Source organism: Schistocerca piceifrons, chromosome 11 (genome assembly GCF_021461385.2).
Source record: "Schistocerca piceifrons isolate TAMUIC-IGC-003096 chromosome 11, iqSchPice1.1, whole genome shotgun sequence".
NCBI lineage: Eukaryota > Metazoa > Arthropoda > Insecta > Orthoptera > Acrididae > Schistocerca > Schistocerca piceifrons.
This window is the reverse complement of record NC_060148.1, coordinates 11,464,706-11,484,962: the sequence shown is the minus strand read 5'-3', so window position 1 is coordinate 11,484,962 and position 20,257 is coordinate 11,464,706. Positions and strand designations below refer to the sequence as shown.

The window sequence follows — 20,257 nt, the reverse complement described above, 5'->3', positions numbered from 1 at the left end:
GAAGAGAAATTTGATAACATCGAGTATAGATTTAAGTGTCAGGAAGTCGTTTCTGAAAGTATTTGTATGGAGTGTAGCTTTGTATGGAAGTGAAACATGGTCGATCAATAGTTTGGACAAGAAGAGAATAGAAGCTTTCGAAGTGTGGTGCTACAGAAGAATGCTGAAGATTAGATGGGTAGATCACATAACTAATGAGGAAGTATTGAATAGAATTGAAGAGAAATTTGTGGAACAACTTGACTAGAAGAAGGGATCGGGTGGTGGGGCATATTTTGAGGTATCAAGGGATCACCAATTTAGTATTGGAGGGCTGCGTGGAGGGTAAAAATCGCAGAGGGAGACCGAGAGATGAATACATTAAGCAGATTCAGAAGGATGTAGGCTGCAGTAGGTACTGGGAGATGAAGGAGCATGTACAGGATAGGGTAGCATGGAGAGCTGCATCAAACCAGTCTGTAGACTGAAGACCACAACAACAACAATGTAACAACACTTTATTTCCACGCAATGCAAATTTTACATAAGAATTATTCGTTCTTTAACCCTTCTATAGTGGCGCGGACCAGAAGTGAAACCTGCGCGAACACTGATGACCTCTTTTCAGCCCTAGGCAACGACACACGTTTCTCGGACCGAGTCGTTTTCTGTAGGGGGACGAGGTTCGTGCCAGGGTAGTAGGTCTTTCCTTCAGTGCCCTTTGACAATCAAATCGCTACAACTCTAGGCTTCATGCCTTACGGTGTACCCAATTTCGTCGAGTGCATTTTTTCCTACTTCTGCTAGATTAATGGCTTTTTTATTTCTATTTTAAATACACCCATCCTAATAAATTAAGGCTAATGCTGACATGTGGTGAAACGACGCTCTGGTGGGCGGTTTGCGGGTTTAAATCAGCTCGGGCTATGACCATGCGGTGCATCTGACCTGAGGTCGTCGCACGGTGGCGCTGGCAGCAGTCCACATACGCACAGGTGTGTCGGTGCTGTCAGAGTACGGTGCAGCGAGTAAGTGTGCAGACGTGCTAATGGTGACTGTGTGTTGAAAATAGCTCAAAGAACACATATTGATGACATTATGAGGGGTAGAATACTAGGTCGACTTGAGGCTGGTCACACGCAGCAGGTCGTAGCACGGGCCCTCCGTGTGCCACAAAGTGCGATCTCAAGATTACGGCAACGATTCCAGCAGACAGGAATCGTGTCCAGGCGCTACAGTACGGGACGTCCGCAGTGTACAACACCACGAGAAGACCGATATCTCACCATCAGTGCCCGCAGACGGCCACGGAGTACTGCAGGTAGCCTCGCTCGGGACCTTACAGCAGCCACTGGAACAGTTGTCTCCAGACACACAGTCTACAGACGACTGAACAGATACGCTTTATTCGCCTGGAGAACTGCAAGGTGCATTCCACCTACCCCAGGTCACAGGAGAGCCCATAAAGCCCGGTGTCAAGAACACAGTACATGGTCCCACGTTATGTTCACAGACTAGTCCAGGTATAGTCTGAACAGTGATTCTCGCCGGGTTTTCATCTGGTGTGCACCAGGAACCAGATACCGACCCCCTAATGTCCTCGAAAGGCACCTGTACGGAGGTCGTGGTTTGATGGTGTGGGGTGGGGTTATGATTGGTGCACGCACATCCCTGCATGTCTTTGACACAGGAACTGTAACAGGTCAGGTGTATCGGGACGTCATTTTGCACCAGTATGTCCGCCTATTCAGGGGTGCAGTGGGTCCCACCTTCCTCCTGAAGGATGATAACGCACAGCCCCACCGAGCTGCCATCGTGGAGAAGTACCTTGAAACAGAAGATATCAGGCGAATGGAGTGGCCTGCCTGTTCTCCAGATCTAAACCCCATCTGTCACGTCTGGGATGCTCTCGGTCAACGTATCGCTGGTCGCCTTCAAACCCCTACGACACTTCGGGAGCTCCGACAGGCACTGGTGCAAGAATGGGAAGCTATACCCCAGCAGCTGCTCGACCACCTGATCCAGAGTATGGGAACCTGTTGTGCGGCCTGTGTACGTGTGCACGGTGATCATATCCCATATTGACGTCGGGGTACATGCGCAAGAAACAGTGGCGTTTTGTAGCACATGTGTTTCGGGACGGTTTTCTCAACTTACACCAACACCGTGGACTTAGAGACGTGTGTCGTGTGTGTTCCCTGTGCGCCTATGCTATTACAGCCAGTTTTGTGCAGTGCCACGTTGTGTGGCACCACATTCTGCAATTATCCTTAATTTATGAGCATGAGCGTAGATATACAGTGGACATGATGCGATTATATAATGAATGTTGCTAATTTTTATTATTACGGTATAATTATTTAGCAGTTCCCAGGGGTGTCGTGCATCAATCATCTACACGTTCCGTATTTTCTGTAAATAGAAATTAACGTCGTGCATACTAGATATTATGTAAATGTTATGTATGCCTGTACGGCCAAATTCCAATAGAGAGAGAAAAAACGAATAAAACCGCTTCATCATCTGCTACAGTCCTATGAAGAGGCCAGAGCGTCGCGCGGTAGGCGGTGGCTGCTCTGCAGATGGCCCACCACACAGGACTACACTACACTACACTACACTACACTACGAGTGTACTCACATGTCTGCTGGCGCTCGCAGCGACTCCGCTTTCCACGTTGCTGTCATCACCTGCAAATGAAAACACGTCACTGCAGGCATTTTGTAACAAATGTCCAACTAAAACAGTAATTACTGACACGCAAGTTCGCAAAAACCAAGACAAAAGGAAAAAGAAACCGTTAGCCAAATTAAAACGTTGAGGAAAAATAACAAAGCATGAGGAGAAGGAGGTACATCTACATACACACTCGGCAATCCACCATACGGTGCGTGGCGGAGGGTACCTCGAACCACAACTAGCATCTTCTCTCCCTGTTCCACTCCCAAACAGAACGAGGGAAAAATGACTGCCTATATGCCTCTGTACGAGCCCTAAAGATAAGACATTAGGGTCTTTCCGCGAAATGTAAGTTGGCGGCAGTAAAATTGTACTGCAGTCAGCCTCAAATGCTGGTTCTCTAAATTTCCTCACTAGCGATTCACGAAAAGAACGCCTCCTTTCCCCTAGAGACTCCCACCCGAGTTCCTGAAGCATTTCCGTAACACTCGCGTGACGATCAAACCTACCTGTAACAAACCTAGCAGCCCGCCTCTGAATTGCTTCTATGTCAATCCGACCTGATGGGGATCCCAAACGCTCGAGCAGTACTCGAGAATAGGTCGTATTAGTGTTTTATAAGCGGTCTCCTTTACAGATGAACCACATCTTCCCAAAATTCTACCGACGAACCGAAGACGACTATCCACCTTCCCCACAACTGCCATTACATGCTTGTCCCACTTCATATCGCTCTGCAATGTTACGCCCAAATATTTAATAGACGTGACTGTGTCAAGCGCTACACTACTAATGGAGTATTCAAACATTACGGGATTGTTTTTCCTATTCATCTGCATTAATTTACATTTATCTATATTTAGAGTTAGCTGCCATTCTTTACACCAATCACAAATCCTGTCCAAGTCATCTCGTGTCCTCCTACAGTCACTCAACTACGACACCTTCCCGTACACCACAGCATCATCAGCAAACAGCCGCACATTGCTATCCACCCTATCCAAAAGATCATTTATGTAGACAGAAAACAACAGCGGACCTACCACACTTCCCTGGGGCACTCCAGATGATGCCCTCACCTCCGATGAACACTCACCGTCGAGGACAACGTACTGGGTTCTGTTACTTAAGAAGTCTTCGAGCCACTCACATACTTGGGAACCAATCCCATATGCTCGTGCCTTAGTTAGGAGTCTGCAGTGGGGCACCGAGTCAAACGCTTTCCGGAAGTCAAGGAATATGGCATCCGTCTGATACCCTTCATCCACAGTTCGCAAGATATCATGTGAAAAAGGGGCGAGTTGCGTTTCGCAGGAGCCATGCTTTCTGAAGCCGTGCTGATGCGTGGACAGCAACTTCTCTGTTTCAAGGAAATTCATTATATTCGAACTGAGAATATGTTCGAGAATCCTGCAACAAACCAATGTTAAGGATATTGGTCTGCAATTTTGAGGATCCGACCTTCTACCCTTCTCATATACAGGCGTCACCTGCGCTTTTTCCAGTCGCTCGGGACTTTACGTTGGGCAAGAGATTCGCGATAAATGCGCGCTAGGTATCGTAGGGCTGTAGCGTCTCTGGTAAACGCTACGAGTGTCTTTTGCGCAACCGCGTCATTCCAGCTCTCCAACGGCGTGGGTGCGTGGATGGGATCATTTTCAAGCAAGATGGCGCACCTCCGCACACTGCAAATCCAGTTAAGCAGCAGCTGAAGCGCCATTTCGGAAGTGCTAGGGTAGCGTCTTTGATTCATAATCAAAACGTCTTCGGTCCCGGGTTCGATCCCCGCCACTGCCTAAATTTTGATAAATAATCAGCATTGGCGGCCGAAGACTTCCGGCATAAGAAGTCAGCCTCATTCTGCCAACGGCCTTGTCAAAGAGGGCGGAGGAGCGGATAGAGGTTCAGCGCACACTCTTGTCCTAGGGGTGAGAAATTGCTCCTAAAGGCGGAAGAATCAGCAATGATCAACGACATGAGGATGCAGAAGGCAATGGAAATCACTGCATTAAAGACGCGTAACGTGTATCCACAGGACATGTGGCCTGTAGTTGAAGAAGTGTCGTGATGATCTCTCCATTGCCGAAAGATTCAGAATAGTCCCCCATTCGGATCTCCGGGAGGGGACTGCCAAGGGGGAGGTTACCATGAGAAAAAGATTGAATAACCAACGAAAGGATAACGTTCTACGAGTCGGGGCGTGGAATGTCAGAAGCTTGAACGTGGTAGGGAAACTGGAAAATCTGAAAAGAGACATGCAAAGGCTCGATCTAGATATAGTAGGGGTCAGTGAAGTGAAGTGGAAGGAAGACAAGGATTTCTGGTCAGATGAGTATCGGGTAATATCAACAGCAGCAGAAAATGGTGTAACACGTGTAGGATTCGTTATGAATGGGAAGGTAGGGCAGAGGGTGTGTTGCTGTGAACAGTTCAGTGACCGGGTTGTTCTAATCAGAATCGACAGCAGATCAACACAGACAAAGATAGATCAGGTATACATGCCGACGTCGCAAGCTGAAGATGAACAGATAGAGAAAGTGTATGAGGATATTGAAAGGGTAATGCAGTATGTAAAGGGGGACGAAAATCTAATAGTCATGGGCGACTGGAATGCAGTTGTAGGGGAAGGAGTAGAAGAAAAGGTTACAGGAGAATATGGGCTTGGGACAAGGAATGAAAGAGGAGAAAGACTAATTGAGTTCTGTAACAAGTTTCAGCTAGTAATAGCGAACATCCTGTTCAAGAATCACTAGAGGAGGAGGTATACTTGGAAAAGGCCGGGAGATACGGGAAGATTTCAATTAGATTACATCATGGTCAGACAGAGATTCCGAAATCAGATACTGGACTGTAAGGCGTACCCAGGAGCAGATATAGACTCAGATCACAATATAGTAGTGATGAAGAGTAGGCTGAAGTTCAAGACATTAGTCAGGAAGAATCAATACGCAAAGAAGTGGGATACGGAAGTACTAAGGAATGACGAGATACGTTTGAAGTTCTCTAACGCTATAGATACAGCAATAAGGAATAGCGCAGTAGGCAGTACAGTTGAAGAGGAATGGACATCTCTACAAAGGGCCATCACAGAAGTTGGGAAGGAAAACATAGTTACAAAGAAGGTAGCTGCAAAGAAACCATGGGTAACAGAAGAAATACTTCAGTTGATTGATGAAACGAGGAAGTACAAACATGTTCCGGGAAAATCAGGAATACAGAAATACAAGTCGCTGAGGAATGAAATAAATAGGAAGTGCAGGGAAGCTAAGACGAAATGGCTGCAGGAAAAATGTGAAGACATCGAAAAAGATATGATTGTCGGAAGGACAGACTCAGCATACAGGAAAGTCAAAACAACCTTTGGTGACATTAAAAGCAACGGTGGTAACATTAAGAGTGCAACGGGAATTCCACTGTTAAACGCAGAGGAGAGAGCAGATAGGTGGAAAGAATACATTGAAAGCCTCTATGAGGGTGAAGATTTGTCTCATGTGATAGAAGAAGAAACAGGAGTCGATTTAGAAGAGATAGGGAATCCAGTACTAGAACCGGAATTTAAAAGAGCGTTGGAGGACTTACGGTCAAATAAGGCAGAAGGGATAGATAACATTCCATCAGAATTTCTAAAATCATTGGGGGAAGTGGCAACAAAACGACTATTCACGTTGGTGTGTAGAATATATGAGTCTGGCGACATACCATCTGACTTTCGGAAAAGCATCATCCACACAATTCCGAAGACGGCAAGAGCTGACAAGTGCGAGAATTATCGCACAATCAGCTTAGCAGCTGATGTATCGAAGCTGCTCACAAGAATAATATACAAAAGAATGGAAAAGAAGATTGAGAATGCGCTAGGTGACGATCAGTTTGGTTTTAGGAAAAGTAAAGGGACGAGAGAGGCAATTCTGACGTTACGGCTAATAATGGAAGCAAGGCTAAAGAAAAATCAAGACACTTTCATAGGATTTGTCGACCTGGAAAAAGCGTTCGACAATAGAAAGTGGTGCAAGTTGTTCGAGATTCTGAAAAAAGTAGGGGTAAGCTGTAGAGAGAGACGGGTCATATACAATATGTACAACAACCAAGAGGGAATAATTAGAGTGGACGATCAAGAACGAAATGCTCGTATTAAGAAGGGTGTAAGACAAGGCTGTAGCCTTTCGCCCCTACTCTTCAATCTGTACATCGACGTAGAAATGATGGAAATAAAAGAAAGGTTCAAGAGTGGAATTAAAATACAAGGTGAAAGGATATCAATGATACGATTCGCTGATGACATTGCTATCCTGAGTGAAAGTGAAGAAGAGTTAAATGATCTGCTGAACGGAATGAACAGTCTAATGAGTACAGAGTATGGTTTGAGAGTAAATCAGAGAAAGACGAAGGTAATGAGAAGTAGTAGAAATGAGAACAGCGAGAAACTTAACATCAGGATTGATGGTCACGAAGTCAATGAAGTTGAGGAACTCTGCTGCCTAGGCAGTAAAATAACCAATGACGGACGGAGCAAGGAGGACATCAAAAGCAGACTCGCTATGGCAAAAAGGCATTTCTGGCCAAGAGAAGTCTACTAATATCAGATATCGGCCTTAATTTGAGGAAGAAATTTCTGAGGATGTACGTCTGGAGTGCAGCATTGTATGGTAGTGAAACATGGAGTGTGGGAAAATCGGAACAGAATAGAACCGAAGCATTTGAGATGTGGTGCTATAGACGAATGTTGAAAATTAGGTGGACTGATAAGGTAAGGAATGAGGAGGTTCTACGCAGAATCGGAGAGGAAAGGAATATGTGGAAAACAGTGATAAGGAGAAGGGGCAGGATGATAGGACATCTGATAAGACACGAGGGAATGACTTCTATGGTACTAGAGGGAGCTGTAGAGGGCAAAAACTGTAGAGGAAGACAGAGATTGGAATACGTCAAGCAAATAATTGAGGACGTAGGTTGCAAGTGCTACTCTGAGATGAAGAGGTTAGCACAGGAAAGGAATTCGTGGCGGGCCGCATCAAGCCAGTCAGTAGACTGATGACAAAAAAAAAAAAAAAAAATTATCAGCCGCCATTTCCCTACAGCCTGGTCGTCCCGATCACCTGATCTTAATCCGTGTGACTTGCGGCTGTGGTGCTGTCTGAAGGATGATGTGTTCAGTGTTCCGATTGCGAATTTAGCTGCACTGAAGGCACGCACTGCGCAACACATTCTGAACGTCACCCCCGGAAACCCTTTGATCAGTTGTGGAACATGCTCTTTCTCGATTTCAACTAGTTGCAGAAAACGGTGGGCAGCATACTGAACACGTTTTGCGCCAGTCACACGGAAATTAATATGCCTAATCCGATTTTATCAAAACTAGACACGATTGTCTTAATGGGAAATCCGCGATCGTTCGTTATTTTGAAAATAAAGAATCGCGATCAAAGACTGAAACGCCATAATTTTATCTAATGCGATTTGATTTTGATTGATGCTTTTTACGCGGTTTTTGGCCTCACAGCAATTACAAACCGTTTCTTCCCATCCGATGTGATAAGACCCTGCCGTGGTGGGTGGGCTTGTGTAAGTAACAGCATCACGCCTGGACGCCGATGCACACCGAGTAGTACGGTTTGTTTAACATCAGACGTACACCTTAGGCATTATCGTATGATTCATTTGGCATTTGTAGTCGACCACTATTAAATTATGAAGCTTACAGCGCCACCTATTGCTACGTTCTGTAACTGTTTTTCTTGTGCCACACGTTTTCCCCCCTTCTCCGATAATACTCCGTTGTAGTTTGACGTCGTTCAGACAAGTGGTGTTACTTCTACAGTGGCCTCTAAGTTTAATTATAATCACTCTGTATAACAGCTAGTTCGTTAATTACGTGAAAACTGCCTGCTTTCTCGCCGCTCACCCCGAGCGTGTCGTGACTGTACGAATAGACTGTGGCTGAGCGATGGAGAACCACATCGATAGGTCGACAGTGAAAAGTGCCAACAAAGAGTCGGGAGCGACCACACGAATCTAACTGTCGTGCTGTGTGCGTGTCATATACTGTGTTTTTGTGTGCGCGGCCGATGTAAAGTAAACGTTTGAACGGTGATACGTTTTGTGATTTTAGTGTGTACCGCAGACACAGAATTAACAACCGTGTGTGTCGCATTGCTTATTACTCGTTAACGGCTATTCGGCACGTACATCTGGCGTACAGGCCGTTAAGCTGCGGGAACGCTATTAACTGCACTCTTTCGATTGTAGACAGCGCGGACTGTTTCGTGTATATGGCGTACTGTATAATTGAAGAGAAATATGATCACGCAGATCTGCGCCGTAAACTTTGGCTCGGTGCGGATTGTTTGACGTATACCGCGGACTCTTTTAATTCGAGCTTCTAGCAACTTAACGAACTCTCACGCCGTGGACGGCCGTTCTGTGAAATGTGCCGAGACACGATCGACCGGAAAACCATAAAATGGGAATTGCGCTAGTAACAGCTAACAAACATTACAAAGTCGCAATACCTCAAGTTTCGTCGCTGCGTGTAGATGTGCCGATGAAGATAACTCTACGAACGTCGCGCGTTCCTGCTACACTCGCAACGGGCAGCTGAAACACCGAAACGACCACAGTTGCTGGACTGTCCACGCTAGGATTACACACCAACGACGCGGACGTCGACGACTCGCCGACTGCACCAGTTAAGTGAAGGCTGACTTTGCAAATGAAAAAAGCTTAGCCGCCGCGAACATTTCGTCTAAATAATGCTGTAAAGACTTAATGCAAAAGCAATGGTACCTTCTCATTGTCATTGAATTTACTATAACTGAAAATTATCACACTCAACTGCATTTCTTTATAACGCTGGTTCCCAATCTTCCTTTGACCGTTACCCCTGAGCGCAATCAGACATTAGCTAGTATCAACCTCCCCCCCCCCCCCCCCTCCGCCCCACTGGTACTTATGGAGTTTAAGGGGTACATGCACTGATCACGAGAAAAGTACCTATTTTTGAAGGAAACGCGTATTTCTGAAGATATAAGCATATATATGCACGGAATACCAAAAAAGTACTTATTTTCATATGGACGCAAAAAAGATCAATTAACTGTCTGCTTTCACCAAATTATTCATGTTGCTATGGCCGGTATTACACTTTCAAATTTCTTTGTCAAAGATTTGATCAAATATGCCGTCAAATGTATTTGACAAAGATCTTTGACGTGGCGCTAGAAGGGGTATTTACACTGTCATCACATTTTTCGTCAAAGTTCAAGATGGCTGACAACAACAACTTGTAATTAACCGCAGCATTTGCATGTACCACAATTGCACTGTGTGCATATGCGGAAGAGAAGCGGGGGAAAAAAAGGAAACAAACCCGGGTGAAGCCGTCGGTTTTACGACGAGACGATAAAAGCATTCGACAAAACTTGTTACGTGAGCTTTTAGTGGAGGACGTCAAGTCGTACACCAATTACTTAAGAATGGGTGAGCATACATTTCTGTATGTGCTCAGTGAAGTGTATCCTCATATCACAAAGCACAATATTCACTTAAGAACTGCTACATCTGCAGAAGACAGGCTCACTGTAACACTCCGAATCCTTGCTACAGGAGAGGTTAGGTTAGGTTAGGTCAGGTCAGGTCTCCAATCTTCTTAATCTATTTCTGTATTCAGCGTGCCTCACGTTGTATAGCGCCTCATCAGCTTCATACATCTCTATTAATTTTGTAGTTGTTGGCACACACCAATTGTATTTACCCGCAATGTTTATAAAAACACCACAGCCGACAGAATGCAGCGATGCTAGCGCTCCATGTGGTAAAATATCACATTGCAGTGAACAGAAGACAAGCGACTTCTTTGATCAAATCTACAGCGAGGCCCTAGATTTGATCAAATATTGGAGGACATTCGACAAAGTTCCCTATTACACCATTAAATATCTTTGACAAAGATATTTGACAAAGAAATTTGATAGTGTAATACCGGCCTATGCCAATATGCTGCAGACACACATATTTTTTCACAGAGTTCTTTACCCATAGGTAATGCTTACAGTTTCACACATCCTAACCATGGTAGCTATTGTTGGCTTTGCATATTGTTGCATATGGTATATATCCATGTTGCTCACAGTTATGTATCTTAATCAGTCCGCCCAACAACCTATTTTTTTCTGCTGGGGCTGTCTGTTTTGAAGTACTTACGTATAGTCAATACAATGTCCTGCTCCTTGGCACCTGCGAAACAGTTCCATTTCAACGTATATTACAAAGACCTTGTAAAAAATAACTAGACTCACTGATGGCGCTGCAGTCGCGGGACAATTTGAACCTTCGGCTGGACGCCATTGTAGTGGTTGTAGTCTTATGTGTTGTGTAGTATTGTTGTTTATGAAGATCCTGATTCAACGTTGTATATTTGTTGGGGCGTACATACAGTATTTGTTACTCGTAATTCTACTGTCTGTACATCCCAATCAAAAGAAGTACAATGGTGAAGAGTTACGCAGCGATTAATTGTACAAATAAATTCGAGAAAGGAACGAATAATACATTTCATAGGTATGTGAAAATTTTAAGTTGTTTCGTATGTCAGTGTACTAGCTTAATAAATGTTTTTGTAACACGGTATTAGCATAATGTCTCTGCATCTATTTGCAGGTTTCCTTTCTCAAAACCACAGCTGTCACAAAAATGGTTGCACGCTGTCAGGAGGCAAGATTTCCGACCGACAGAATACCATTTTATATGTTCTGATCATTTTGAAGAAAGTTGGCTGATCGGTAGTGTTTTCATGGTCTAGGTTAGGTTGAAACTTGATAATTTGGTCGTGTGTTGCCAAAGCACTATGCCATATGTAACGCACTTCTCGTCATAAAATCTTAAGCAAGGTAGCGTCAGAAAAATCTATTAATATAGTGGGCAAATCTTTGAGTATTTTGATGCATTTTGCGTACATCTATCGTAAATGAACTACGAAAAATGCTAGGGGTCCAGTACATAACTTTTAGCTACGGCTGATTCCATGTAGTACGTAAGATAAATTCATGAACAGTGACTAGTTGCTGTTTGTTGATAAATTAAAAAGTATATTGTAGTAACGTATTTAAATGAGGCATTATGTTTGCGACCTAAGTCAAGGGAAGGCATTTTATAACCAAAAGCGATGTATAAACATTCGAACTCCGCGCGTCAGTTTACCACTATAATGGCCGCCGGCCAGCTGTTCAATTTGTCCGCTCTTCACAGTCGACCCCTCGTGCGGTTGTGGGGGCCTGGTATATTACTGTGTGTGCCAAAATGGCGAGAAATTTTCCAGATTTGAGTGACTTTGTAATGGAAGATTTATACCATGTTACGGAGAACACCCAAAGCTCTGTACAATGGGCTAGGCAACAAGGTCTTTTGAAGAACGATATGGTGTGTGAAAATGGGAATTGTGTTGGATACAACGAGATGAAGCTGGAGAAAACTACAGGAAAAGGTGGCGAAATCTGGCGCTGCTACTAACTAAACATGACCTCGATACGCGCCGGTGGTGCCATCGCTCGGACTTTTCAAACGCCTCTCGTTCTCACTTGACCTGGTATTATGATCAGGAACGAGAGTGATGAAAATTGCTAACTTTTTCACAGCGGAACGTTTAAACTGCAACTGCCCACACCATTGCAGGTTAGTTGGACCGGTGTCTGGCCTGTGTTGTCCAAGTTTAATGCGGCGGTAAAGCTGCTGTCCCGCACATTATCGCTCGGTCTAAGTGCGTGTAACGCAGTGTAAAAAGTACCCTCACGATCGTACCTGACCGTATTGGTCACAACTTGGCTTCCGCTCCACATGAAACGAAAGCCACTGAGACTCAAGCAAAAGCGGAAGAATACATAGCGCAATGTTTACATCAGGTTTATTCTCATGACGAACAGAGTATAGTCAATACAATGTCCTGCTCCTTGGCACCTGCGAAACAGTTCCAATTCAACGATTGGTACTACACAGTCCAAGGCTTTATCACCTCAGCACAGACATCGAAATGTTCAGAGCTGATGACGCACGCACACACATCGTTCCAACAGCGAGCCCTGGTCTTCGTCCCTTGAACACGCGGAAGCTGATTCAGCTCATCTCGGAATGAAATCATCACAGATCACTAGACCACTGTCACCCAAATCATTTACATAAATTAGGAACAGGAGAAGGCGTACAACGTTCGTTGGGGCCCACGAGATATCAGTCCAGTTTTACTCTGTGACATTCCGCGAGCTACTACGAACTGCGACCTTTCTACGGGATACCACGCAGCCGAGGCGATTCCCCGTAGGCAGCACGCAATGTGATCAGAAGCCGCTTGTGAAGAAGTGTGTGAAAAGCCTTCTGGCAATCTAGAAACTTGAGATCAGCCTGATATTCCCTACCAATCGCACACATTTCTGAGAGAGTGTGACGCAAAAGTATACTGCATCGATTTCACCGAACTGTTGAATACTGAAGCCGTCTGGTAACCTCTTAGCTCCTTCCTAATCTGAATCCAAGAAGTACATTTCAGTTGCGGAACTGTCGTCTGCTACGTTGATGATGGACCGACAACAGAATCCACGAAGCCACCCAGGTGCCGCATTTTCTCCTCTTCTACGATGTCTCATTCTATACGCCGCCAACGTTCGGCAGTACATGAAAAAGCAGCGTGCGTTGGCTCCAGTACGTCTGCCAGCTTGGTTACAGATCAGTACTGTTGTAATGGTACAGTGGCAAATGTAAAAATGCTGCATTTGTATGGTGTGTTCGATGCTGTGAAAATAAGGGTTTTTCCATGTTTCTATGACACACATCTACATCTGTGGTATAAAACAGTGAACATAGTCTAAATGCAGAATATTTAGTTTTCCATTATTGTCTTAAAAATTAAATTATGTTTTTTTTTAAATTTAAGCAACCTTTGTTAACCGTCTTTCCTAAAATATGGATAATTGAGAATTTGTATTTGAAACGAAAACAGGGATTTCGGGTGCAATATGTAATTAAAAACAAGAAGACGTAATAAAAAGTGATGATGAATTTTACAATTACGAGATGTAGGTCATTCAATTTGAACGAGAAAAAAAAATTAACTTAAGCAAGACTTGAACCAGGGAACTATGCGCTGCAATAAGTGAACAACCTATAAAGCTGCCGATTCCGTTGTACAAGAACTTGCAATCCCTTCTTACTTCAAAGCCATTATCTCTGTAAACTTACGACAACCTATTTCTCGGCACTATTTAACCGTGTTCCACTACCGAACGGGAAGCAGCCTCGGCCATTTTCATACTTCGTATTAACAGCGCGACAATCAAAGCACAACAATGCAGAGGTTGTGACTACACCATTATTGAAACAAAAAGTACATAACCTAAGCGTAATTAACAAAAACGTTGATGGCTGTTAATACATTTCAATATCTCGAAAGCTTCATTTAACGTAAATTAGTAAAAATATATCTAATACGTAAGTAGGACCTACTTCCAAGAGCGTAACAACACCAGTGTACGAGTGCTGTGGCTTTTGACCAATCATCGCGTGTGTGTTTGTTTACATAGGGATGAAAGGATGATAGACGAGTATTACTCCGAAATACGTCAGCGTCGCGTGTTCCAAATTCTTCACACTCTGGGACAGCAACCGTACAACATAAAGCTCACGACATACGCCACAGTTATGAGCTGCAACAGATGTATAACTCATCGGGAGACATTATTTTCAACATAGAAACGTAGACACACTATCTCACAATCCTGTACCGAGATGAGGAACAGCCGAAGCGGATGTTTTTGAAACGGACTGCTAAGACCACGGTATCTGCTGCAAAAGTCGAGACTCATTTTGTTATCTCGTTAAAATGAAACTTTATTCCACTCGTTACAATTTCTTAGGTCGACGGTATTGACAGCGCAACGGTACTAACGCGCAACTGTAGTGTTTGCTCCACGTCCCTCCATACAGTTTTTAAAATGGTAGACACTCGTACTCCCACTCATTCAATGCCATTACCATCTACCGCAGATTGCGATTCTCTCGCGTTATCTTGTTGCTGTTGTTTGATGATAGCTGGGCCCGCAGCTTCTACGACCACAGCAGGAACAACTTTATAAATGAAATCATTCCGCCTGTGGCTGTTAAAACACTGTTTATTGCGATTGCAATTTCGACGTGTGATAATTTTCAAGTATTCTGAAAACAACCCGTCTCCGAGTATAGTACAAGTAATTATCAAATTGATAAGCGATGGAAGTGGAAATTTGGGAAATTTTAGGGACTAGTGCAGCAGGGGATACAACCCGTCGGCTTTGAACAATGACGTCACAAGTCGCCAGAGAGCATGTATTACAGAGATGAAAGAGCTGAGGAGAATGTTGAGAAACAAAGGAATGCGAGAGAGATAAACATTGATCTTGTCAAAAGCATAAGTGTTTTTTGACTTAAAAAAAAAAAAAAATCTCACGAGATAGAATAAACTGATCCTACTTTATTAAGCAATATCTTGTCAAAAGCCGAGAAGCGATTGTTCTTAATGTTCTAGCTCCCTTCAGTACGTAATAAGTGTTTTTTGACTTAAAAAAAAAATCTCACGAGATAGAATAAACTGATCCTACTTCATTAAGCAGCTCCCTTCAGTACCTAATAAGTGTTTTTTGGCTTTTTTTTAAAAAAAACTCACGAGATAGAATAAACTGATCCTACTTTATTAAGCAATATCTTGTCAAAAGCCGAGAAGCGATTCTTCTTAGTGTTCTAGCTCCCTTCAGTTCGTAATAAGAGTTTTTTGGCTTTTTTAAAAAAAAAATCTCACGAGATAGAATAAACTGATCCTACTTCATTAAGCAATCAGTAAAGAAACGAAACTGAAACATAACAGCAAAAGCTTTTAGATTTACATTCAATTATTTTAATGATAGTGCTTATTAGAACACAGAACTGCTTTATTATCTATGCCTCGAAGTGAAGTCTTTACGATCTATGACTAAGGAATGACGTCATTGTTCAAAGCCGACGGGTTGTATCCCCTGCTGCACTAGACCCAAATTTTATACCTACGTACGTGGAATGTTGTCACCCACCGTGACGTGCCATGTAATAGCAGTTGCATGTGGTGGTGTGAATTTATCGCTGTTCCATGTACCATACATGTTGGAAAGTTGGTGAAACAATAGCATAAACATTTGAGTTTAAATTTGATTCAGTAGGCGTTGTAAATGGATCACACGGCAAAGATGTAAACATATGAAGTGTGTCAGCTATGAATTGCAAAGATGCTAATACATGGAGCCGATGATATATTGTTTGTAACGCGTGAGCGTCGAAAACATACGAAGTGTGTCAGCTATGAATTGCAAAGATGGTAATACATGGAGTCGATATCGTATTCTTTGTGACACGCGAGCGTAGAAAAGGAATCCAAAAATGGTATGGAGAATATAGATTAAAAATAGGTAAAAAGAGGAAGTGACTATCAATTCACAATAAAACAATATCCAACAATTCAGATACAGAAGAGGGTCTAAAAGCTGAGATATAGGTGAAAGTAGCGGTCCACATACGCAACATCTCAATAACATCTCATCATACAAGAAATTTGAACTGAAGTGTTTATGCCATTGTTTCACAAGCTTTCTATGGAACGGCACATAAATTCATACCACCACATGTAAATGCTATTACACGCCATGTCACACCTTTATATTATTAAGTGGGTTAAAACGTACCGCGAAGGAGATTCTGGACTCAAGCCGTTTGGTTTGAACAGTCAACTGCTGGTGGAGGAACACTCACATAAAGCTGTAAAATGACCTGAAATACAAGCTAGCACAAGTTATTTGTTAACTCAATTGAATCTGCATCTCATTTTCCTTCTTGAAGTGAATATAGTAAAAAGTATGGTGTCTAATGCCAGTTAGCTCGTGCAGAATATCCTCGATGTTGCACTGAATACCATCACTGCCAAGTAACGAGCGTCGTAGACGTTCCAAGATCGTCATCTGTATCATAATTCCATTTCAACGGAAGAGGAGATCTTTTCCTAAGCTGCTCACCGTCATTGAAAAAGGTTTATTTACCGGCAAGATACGAACACGAGCCGTCAGTCCGTCAAACCGAGAGACAGGTATATACATTTTACACAAATTTCTCTCTCTCTCTATTCGTTTAGTCGGTTCCGACTCTTCGTGACCCCATGAACCAAATCACGCCACTTTTTCCTGTCTTGCACTTTCTCCCGTAGACCTTCCAGGTTGGAACACATTGCTTCTGTGATGCCATCGATCCATCTCATCCTCTGACGTCCTCTTCTTCTAGTTCCTTCAATCTTCCCCAGCATTAATGTTTTTTTCCAGCGAGGCATGCCTTCGCATTGTGTGTCCAAAGTAGGTCAGCTTTTGTTTTAACATTAAACCTTGCAGGGAGAAATCTGGTTTAATTTGCTCCAATATTGATCTGTTGGTTCTCTTTGCAGTCCATGGAACTCTAAGAAGTTTCCTCCAACACCACAATTCGAAGGAGTCAATTCTTCGCCGTTCAGCCTTTCTAATGGTCCAGGTCTCACATCCATACATCACAACTGAAAGACCATAGCCCTCACAATACGGATCTTTGTTGCTAGTGTTATATCTCTGGACCTTATAACCTTGTCAAGGTTTGACATCGCCTGTCTACCGAGCAACAGGCGTCTCCGGATTTCATGGCTGCAGTCGCCCTCAGCAGAGATCTGGGAACCGAGATAACTGAATGTGGTCACTACCTCCACGGTTTCTCCTGCTATATCCCACGAATTGGTAGGTGTAGTTGCCATAATTTTCGTTTTCTTCACATTCAGCGTAAGACCGGCCTTTTCACTTTCGTCTTCCACCTTCTGTAAGAGTGTTCTCAATTCTTCTTCACTTTCTGCCAACAGGACCGTAACATCCGCGTACCTGAGGTTGTTTACATTTATTCCAGCTATTTTAATTCCTGTTTCTCCTTCATCTAGCCTCGCATTCCTCATGACATGTTCTGCATACAGATTGAATAAGTACGGTGACAGTATGCAGCCTTGCCGGACCCCTTTCTGGATCTTTATCCATTTCGTTGTTCCATACATAGTTCTCACCGTGGCTTCTTGGTCAAGGTATAAACTCCGTATCAGATGAATGAGGTGATCTGGTACACCCATGTTTTTCAGTACGTTCCATAATTTGTTGTGATCGACGCAGTCAAAGGCTTTGGCGTAGTCAATAAAGCAGAGGTACACATCTTTCTGGAATTCTCTCGCTTTTTCCATAATCCACCGACTGTTAGCAATTTGATCTCTAGTTCCTCTTCCTTTCCTAAATCCAGCTTGTTCTTCTGGTAGCTCTCGATCTAGATATTGGCGAAGTCTATTTTGTAAGATTTTCAACATAACTTTGCTAGCATGTGAAATAAGTGCGATTGTTCGGTAATCTGAGCATTCTTTAGAACTTTTCTTCTTTGGAACGGGGATGAATACTGATCTTTTCCATTCTTCTGGCCACTGCTGCGTGATCCATATTTTTTGACATATTGAGTGCAGCACTTTCACTGCATCCTTTCCAGTGACTTTAAACAATTCTGCTGATATTTCATCATGTCCACTAGTTTTGTTACACAAATTTACATAAGAGCAAAAACTTCCAGAGTAAAGGAGAAAATTTCCAGAGTACGGTTTGTGTTTACTTTCTGACATAGTTTGGCAGTCACGTTAAGATTTCGATCGTTGGTGAAAAATACCAGTTGTCGGTCTTTGAAACACGAATTGCAGGAAATACGTTATTTATAATAAATAACATTGATTAGTGTATTTAAGTTAATAAGAAATACCCGCAATCTTTTAGAAAGCAAAGGGCGAAAGAAAGTCTTTTGGGTGGAGGTGGGTGCAAACCCGCTACTTTTCTCTTCACAGGGCACGACACATTTTGGCTACGGGTTCAACAAGGAACTCTGGCCTCCGTATATGACATACACTGTCCGAAGACCGTATCTACAGACGTCATTATTTATATTTAACTATCACAAATTGTATCGAAACAACGGGCTTTTGATAATCATCATTGTGCCGTAGCATTCAAACTATATACGAGGGTAATCCCAAAAGAAAGGTCTCCTATTTTTTTTATAAGTACAGACCTCTGTGTGGCGGTTGGGGCACACTATTATGAAGAGTGCTTCACGCGCTGTGTACAGGGCTATTACAAATGATTGAAGCGATTTCATAAATTCACTGTAGCTCCATTCATTGACATATGGTCACGACACACTACAGATACGTAGAAAAACTCATAAACTTTTGTTCGGCTGAAGCCGCACTTCAGGTTTCTGCCGCCAGAGCGCTCGAGAGCGCAGTGAGACAAAATGGCGACAGGAGCCGAGAAAGCGTATGTCGTGCTCGAAATGCACTCACATCAGTCAGTCATAACAGTGCAACGACACTTCAGGACCAAGTTCAACAAAGATCCACCAACTGCGAACTCCATTGGGCGATGGTATGCGTAGTTTAAAGCTTCTGGATGCCTCTGTAATGGGAAATCAACGGGTCGGCCTGCAGTGAGCGAAGAAACGGTTGAACGCGTGCGGTCAAGTTTCACGCGTAGCCCGCGGAAGTCAACGAATAAAGCGACCAGGGAGCTAAACGTACCACAGCTGACGGTTTGGAAAATCTTACGGAAAAGGCTAAAGCGGAAGCCTTACCGTTTACAATTGCTAGCACAAGTTTGAATTTTCGGCGCGGTTGCAGCAGCTCATGGAAGAGGATGCGTTCAGTGCGAAACTTGTTTTCAGTGATGAAGCAACATTTTTTCTTAGTGGTGAAGTGAACAGACACAATGTGCGAATCTGGGCGGTAGAGAATCCTCACGCATTCGTGCAGCAAATTCGCAATTCACCAAAAGTTAACGTGTTTTGTGCAATCTCACGGTTTAAAGTTTACGGCCCCTTTTTCTTCTGCGATAAAAACGTTACTGGGCACGTGTATCTGGACATGCTGGAAAATTGGCTCTCGCCACAACTGGAGACCGACAGCACCGACTTCATCTTTCAACAGGATGGTGCTCCACCGCACTTCCATCGTGATGTTCGGCATTTCTTAAACAGGAGATTGGAAAACCGATGGATCGGTCGTGGTGGAGATCATGATCAGCAATTCATGTCATGGCCTCCACGCTCTCCCGACTTAACCCCGTGCGATTTGTTTCTGTGGGGTTATGTGAAAGATTCAGTGTTTAAACCTCCTCTACCAAGAAACGTGCCAGAACTGCGAGCTCGCATCAACGATGCATTCGAACTCATTGATGGGGACATGCTGCGCCGAGTGTGGGAGGAACTTGATTATCAGCTTGATGTCTGCCGTATCACTAAAGGGGCACATATCGAACATTTGTGAATGCCTAAAAAAACGTTTTGGGTTTTTGTATGTGTGTGCAAAGCATTGTGAAAATATCTCAAATAATAAAGTTATTGTAGAGCTGTGAAATCGCTTCAATCATTTGTAATAACCCCGTATAAACATGCGCACGCCGCGCTGAGGCGCTGTCTTGGCTTGGCAGCCGTTGAGAATGGAGCTCACGTTGGATGTTAACCGCCAAGTGC

General features: G+C 43.5%; 1 long non-coding RNA gene across 1 annotated transcript in view; it reads right to left on the bottom strand.

Annotated features, from left to right (window-relative positions):
• Window positions 1-20,257, bottom strand: part of LOC124720403 — a 44,839-nt gene that overhangs the window by 10,757 nt on the left and 13,825 nt on the right. The window contains exon 2 of the long non-coding RNA XR_007006150.1: window positions 2,621-2,670. This is a non-coding gene — a long non-coding RNA (uncharacterized LOC124720403). The remainder of the gene's footprint in view (window positions 1-2,620; window positions 2,671-20,257) is intronic.